The sequence below is a fragment of the Palaemon carinicauda genome, chromosome 22 (assembly GCF_036898095.1).
Source record: "Palaemon carinicauda isolate YSFRI2023 chromosome 22, ASM3689809v2, whole genome shotgun sequence".
In the NCBI taxonomy this organism is placed as follows: domain Eukaryota; kingdom Metazoa; phylum Arthropoda; class Malacostraca; order Decapoda; family Palaemonidae; genus Palaemon; species Palaemon carinicauda.
The window spans coordinates 87529435-87536678 of NC_090746.1; the positions used below are offsets into that span (position 1 = coordinate 87529435).

A 7244-nucleotide genomic window follows, 5' to 3' on the forward strand; every position below is an offset into this window, starting at 1 on the left:
ATGAGGGGTAGATGGAGATGATTTGGGCATGCTCTTTGCGCTCCCCAAGAAAGATTAGTTCACCAAACTTTCAACTGGGTTCCACAAGTCACTAAAAGAGTTGGGAGATCCAGGCTTACATGGCTGAAGACTGCGAAGCGTGAGGTAGTTGAAGAATGGAGAGTTATTGAATTAAAAGCTCGAGAGAGACGACTGGCGAAATCTAACAGAGGCCCTTTGCATCAATAGGTGTGGGAAGAGATGATGATATAGAACTGATGTTATAGATAACGCCAGAGATTCTGCTCCTCAAAAATAAAAAACACCCAATATTACCTTGAACAATTTCCGTTCAGATTATTCTAATTTGGAAAACTTTGTTTCATTATAGTTAAGGTCAAGGAAACATTTACTAATTAAAAAAAAATCTAGATGAAAACTCCCGTTTTCTTCGAAAATGACATTTATTTTTGGGGCTAATAAATCGTTTGTAAGATATGCCCTAATATATCCACCGATAATGGGGCCTATTCAGTTGGGAACCTGGGGTTATGGGTGGGGAATATATACTGGGGAAAAGTACCACCTTGGTTTTACTACAGTTCCGGCCAGAGAAACATTTTCTAAAAAAAGATACTGTTTTTCTTATATAAAAAAAAATCCCGTTTTCTGAAAACTTTACGAAAGTTTAAAATCAAATTGAACAGAATATCGCGTACTTTTTTTTAACGGGGTGGTTCCAAAGAAATATAATGCCACGTTCATCCTCTATAATCACTAAATAGAGCAGGAATTTCTGTGTAGTACGTAGTTGTACGCTGAATACATTACAAATACATTGCACGCATGCTGATGCTGGCATTTCAACTTCCGCCAAGTTTCTAAACTATTGAAGCACGGTACATAGGGGTTAATCAAATTGATTATTGTGATTATTATTACTAGCCAAGCTACAACCCTAGTTGGAAAAGCAAAATGCTATTAGCCCAAGGGCTCCAACAGGGAAAAATAGCCCAGTGAGGAAAGGAAATAAGTAAACAAATAAATGACGAGAACAAATTAACAATAAATCAGGTATTATTGCACTGTCAATTAACGTTGGGACTTTCCAACTTACACAAACCTTAATAAATACCATAATCCTAAAATATAAAACGACATTTTCTGTTACTTCTGATTTAAATCATGCAACAATTAACTATACAGGACCATCCACCAATGTCTACTCTTACCTTTTGTTTACAAGCAAAAACTTCAAACACCAAGACATCCTCCCCGATTGCAGAAGCTTACGTCATCCATTTAACACATACCAGTAAAAAAAAAAACCTCAAAATCACTTTAAAAAATCACCACACAAGAAATAGCACAAACATCCACAGTCTAATGTTGATGTTAAGACTCTAAAGTCTAAAGTCCTTGTGTGTCTGTTGTTGCCGATGGTCGTTGGGGCTGTGGGAAAAATGTCGTACGGGGTGAAACGATGATTATCATTTTTTTCCTATTTATTAATTTACTCCTAGGTTTTTTTGTTAATTACTCTTAGAATTTTGTTATATTGTCCAACATGGAGATGAAGGAGGCCATTCAACATCTAGCCACAACTCACTATCCGCATTGAAAGTATATCTTAATTTTTGGGTCATGTCATTAATAAAATAGAAAAAAAAATCTTTTAATGCTTTTAGTCTAATCGTGTCTATTTATTATTGTAAAATATTAACTGAACTAGTTGATTGTTAGCATATGTGATACGTTTTATCATGGCAAAGGATTATTTCAGGAGAGAGAGAGAGAGAGAGAGAGAGAGAGAGAGAGAGAGAGAGAGAGAGAGAGAGAGAGAGAGAGAGAGAGAGAGAAGTTCTCTGCGTTACCTCTCTTAAATTTATACATCCGATTCAGAATATAGAGAAGTTATGTCTGTTATTCAATAAAAACAACAAAGTTATGTCGCAAGGGGCAAGTATAGCAACCATACGCGATATGTTAGCGTTCTCTTGCTTGAGCGTACACCCGGGCACATTATTCTATCTAATTTCTCTTCCTCTTGTTTTGTATTTATAATTTATCTAGGAAATGTCTATTTTAATGTTGTTACGCTTCTTAAAATATATCATCTTTCCTTTCCTCACTGGGCTATTTTCCCAGTAGGGGACCTGACCTAATAGCATCCTGCTTTTCCAACTAGAGTTGTACCTTAGCAATTAATAATAATAATAATAATAATAATAATAATAATAATAATAATAATAATAATAATAATAATAATAATAATAATAATAGCGTTCTACCTGCTTCTGCTGTCGAAGGTATAGACATCTTAAAATAGACTGAAAGTTCAAGACTACTGATAAATTGTGTGTGAAATGTGCAGGAAATTATAACACCAAGGAATGTAGTAAGTAAAATGTGTATATTGTACAAAGTTGATAAAAACAAAATGAAGTCAATAAAGTGCAAAAAGCTTTGGTTAAGAAACTATAGCAGAAAATACAGATCATGAATTACGGCTGTGTAAATATTCAATTCGTTGGCAATAAATCATTCAATTAGAAAATTGATGAATGAGAATTGTTTCGATATATCAGCAATAGCTAAAACATGGCTAAACTGACTTTGACACGGCTGAGATAGCTGAAGTAACCACCGAACTGGGAAGCCCCAATACATAAACACATGCTTTCTTTCAAATTCCGATGGAAGACAACTTAGACAAGTTAATGGGAGTGACTTATCCTTCTCCAGTGCTATTCTAATCTCAAGATATTAAAAAGAACTAGTGTATCAAGATTGAAATATATTGAAATAATCTTTACGCACAATAATAAAATATCTATCGTAAGACTTTGCAAACAAGCGAGAAAAAATACAAATAATATTTTAAAAAGAGTTCATTATTTTTCTTGAGATGATTGGCATGGCAACAACGAAATTAGTTAGCTGTTGAGATTTCAACGTGTTGATGGATGACCCATCAAATCGTAATACTTCAGCCTTTAATGAGTTATTGGAATCATATCAACTGGTTAATAACGTTGCTTTTGCAATAACTTCGATTGGGCCTACGTTGGACTTAGATTTAAGTGAATGAATGAATAGTATTGTATCAGATATTAATGTGGAAGAGAATTGCAACATTTCTCCACTTGCAATTACATTTATACGAACACGCAGTGCTAAAGAAAATACGGTTTAGAAATGAATAAAATTTCTTTCTTTGTGTGTCTAAGCCTACTGATGAAGTTACAAAGAAAATCAATTATATGTTATCAATATTGCCTGTAGCTATGGAAACCAACGTTCATTAAGCTTTGAGTGTTGATTTCCTTATAACTATACATAATAGGGTGAATAAAAATGAAAATGATAACATGTGCCCATTGATGGTAAAGGCTATAACTATTAAGGTCAGATATCCTTTGTTCGATGGGAGACTTTACAGAAAGAGGGGAAAATACGTAAAGAAAGAAAGTGAAGTCGGTTAGAAACTGAAAGTGTGTGGGTGGAATACAAAACTGTAAAGTGTCAATATGATTACCTATCAAGGAAGGAAAAAACTAAATACTTTGAGAAAATATCAATGTCTTGGGGTAGAGTACACTCCGGGACACCATTCTATCTTAATTCTCTTCCTCTTGTTTTTTTTTTTCTAAGCTTTCATAGTTTATATGTGAAAGATTATTTTAATGTTGTTAACGATTTCAAAATATTTTATTTTAATTGTTAATTACTTCTCTTGTAACCTATTATATTTCCTTTCCTCATTGGGCTATTTTCCTTGTTGGGGCCCTCGGGCTTATAACATGCTGCTTTTCCAACAAGGGTTGTAGTTTATCAAGTAATAATAATAATACTGATGATGATGATGATAATGATATATTATATCGCCGCCTAAATGGTGTAATGGGAAATGTAAATAAAAAAAAAGGCTTTCTGGTGGGTATAGCGACCAAGAACTGGCTAATGAATTTCTAGAATTCCTCACAAACAAAACAGAAAATATAATTAGGCCTTTTACTGGTATTCTATATCAGATTGGCGCTGTACCAGATATACAGATAAGATTAACGAGATTTAACAATATAACAAAAGATGAAGTCATCGCGATTATTCAGGGGCCAAAGACAACAATTTGTGTGATTGATATAATGTCAATATCCGAAGTAATTGGAATAAAAAGCTTTTCTAATCTTGCCGATATAGTTTCAAAATAGTAAATACAGTACTACTATTGATGGCTATAAGCTTCCTTAATTTGAGAAAGTGGCTATAGTTACACAGGTTCTGTATAAAGTGTTCTAGATTATCAGGACTTGGGGTTTATATAGACCTATTTCGAATATATACTTCATGTAAAAAGTGCTAAAATAAGTACGTCTTGAATAACTAGCTAGTCTTTTAGAAAGAATTGAAGCATTAACAGACAACCAGTCAGCATACAAACAATTATATTCTGCGGAGACAGCTATATGATGCTCTGGTGTAAATGATTTACTGGAAATGATGTGTGAAGACAAATGTGTCAACTTGATTGAGTTCGATCTTAGTGCTGCTTTTGATTACTGTTTTGATACAGTTGTGATACTACCATCAGAGAGTTATTGGGTCCTTTGATTGGCCAGACAGTAGGCCTACTACATTGGACCCCTCTCTGGTTATGGCTCATTTTCTTTGCCTACGCATACACCTATTCTTTCCACAACTCTGTCCGCATACACCTAACAACAATGAGGTTACAGAACCATTCTTCTTCTCTCAAAGGATTAACTACTACAATGTAATTGTTCAGTGGCTTCTTTCCTCTTGGGAAGGGCAGAAGTTAGCTATGGTAAGTAGCTCTTCTATGAGAAGTACACTCCAAATCAAACCATTGTTCTCTAGTCTTGGGTAGTGCCATAGCCTCTGGGATCTTCCACTGTCTTGGGGGTAGAGTTCTATTGCATGAGGGTACACTCGGGCATGCTGTTCTATTTTATTTCTGTACCTCGTGTCTTTTTTTTCGTTTAGATATGAAAGCTCTAATTCAATGTTGTTACTGTTCTTGACATATTTTATTTTGATTGTTTATTACTTCTCTTGTAGTTTATTTATTTCTTTGTTTCCTTTCCTCACTGGGCTATTTTTCCCTCTTGGCGCCCTTGGGCTTATAGCATCTTGCTTTTACAACTAGGGTTATAGCTTAGCTTATAATAATAATAATAATAATAATAATAATAATAATGTTTAATGATTTACAGTCTATTGGTATTGTATATCAAGCTTTTGCGTATATAAAAGATTAGGGTACTTGGTTGACAGAAACTATTGTATACAACCTGGAAACTCTTACTCATAATATGACCCATTAAGCAGAGGGGTGCCCCAGGGAAGTATACTAGGTCTAATCTTATTTTGTATCTATGAAGTTTAAACTATCTACAGATGACGCACAGTTTTACTTTGATGATACTGCTGAAACTTTAAATCAAGCTTTTACTAGGTTAGGAAATCGATGACAATTAAACTACTAAAACTTAATAAAAATGATAGCAGGGAAATTATAAGAAACTTGGGTGACATCAAAATAAATATGAATTATAATAACAATAATAATGGTTCCAATATGTAGTAAGTGTTTGTGTTCTAGGGGTATCACTTGACTGCAATTCGTGCTCCCAGTGCTCAAATAAATAATGCAGTAAGAGGTAATAAGAGTCGCTGGATATCACCTTAGAAATGTTGCTTATGTAAAGAAGTATCTGGATGAATATTCTTTATAAAGAATTATTACTGTACCTCCATCTATTACAATATGCCCAAAGAGCAACTGAAGAAATTCCAAAACAATAAAAAGAGCAAGATTTATTAAAGGTGTACCTCCTGGAAGGCTGAGATTAGGAATTTATCCCTTGCACTCAGAAATATATTTTTTTCTATATTTTATACAACAAATTTATTGATTCATGACTTTACTAGCCTCAGTTAGCTTTCGCATAGCACAGCTTATTCTTAAATAAGTAGACAGTATTGTACTTTATCATATTTCACGGATAGGTTATACCTTTAAAAAATATCAAAATGATTTCTTTTGAATTTTGTGAAACCCACCTTTATGATAAAAGCCAATTGACAAGATCGTGCTCTTTTAAACAGACATAACATTATGCTGCCTGTTATCGCATTTCAATTCAGCATGGCTAGACCTGCTTTAAAATGTCCCAACTTTCTTAGGTAAATAACAAAACGTGATATATACTATTAAATATTGCATGGTAAGGTCAATAATATTGAGTTGTTCCTTGCAATCCCATCACAATTTCTGAACTGCGTATATATGACGGGGTTATCGATCTAGATTTTCTTTCTCTGAGAAGTTGAAGAGGTCTTTTCAGAAGACTGATACTTTTCTAAATTAAAGGATTTATCATGAGGAGTAATTGTTTTCATGTATCCATCAGGAGAGGGTGTTTAGTTTGTTAGTAAAGATACTTCGATATCATTACCTGTCTTGAATAAATCATCGATAGGAGGTTCCAAGCCCTGGCAACAAAATATGTTTTATGAAACAATGTATAGTATCCAAGAACAGGAATAGGAGACAATATCATTCCCCATCCCCATAATGTTCGAGTGCCTCGCCTGAAAACACAGGGGAGGGTTACGGTAATGGCTGGAATGGTTAAATAAAAGGATTTGAACTCTAGAATGCTGTGGCATGACTGGCTGAAACAGGATGGTGGTGAATGTTATGGAGAGAAGGAGAGTGGATGTCCTGTGTGTACAAGAGACAAGATAGCGAAGAAAAAAGCAAAGGAGCTGGGCAATATTGTAAGATATATAGTTGCAGTGGAGTGGAAGCAGATGTACGTCAGAGAGTGAATGAAGGTTGCAAAGTGTTGGGGGCAGTTAAGGGAGTAGTAAAAAATAGAGGGTTGGGCATGAATGTAAAGAGAGTTCTGTATGAGAAAGTGATTGTACCAACTGTGATGTATGGATCGGAGTTGTGAGGAATGAAAGTGACGGAGAGACAGAAATTGAATGTGTTTGAGATAAACGTGTCTAAGGAGTATGGCTGGTGTATCTCGAGTAGATAGGGTTAGGAACGAAGTAGTGAGGGTGAGAACAGGTGTAAGAAATGAGTTAGCAGCTACAGGGGACATGAATGTGTTGAGGTGGTTTGGCCATGTTGAGAGAATGGAAAATGGCTGTCTCCTAAAGAAGGTGATGAATGCAAGAGTTAATGGGAGAAGCACAAGAGGAAGGCCAAGATTTGGGTGGATGGATGG

The 7244-nt window shown here is 34.8% G+C and overlaps 1 protein-coding gene across 1 annotated transcript in view; it reads right to left on the bottom strand.

Moving 5' to 3' along the window:
- MESR3 (misexpression suppressor of ras 3) overlaps positions 1-1389 on the bottom strand; it is a 174028-nt gene extending 172639 nt beyond the window's left edge. Inside the window, exon 1 of the mRNA XM_068346478.1 lies at positions 1212-1389. The gene's annotated coding sequence lies outside the window, so the exon portion shown is untranslated. The remainder of the gene's footprint in view (positions 1-1211) is intronic.
- Between the last annotated feature and the right edge of the window lie 5855 nt (positions 1390-7244).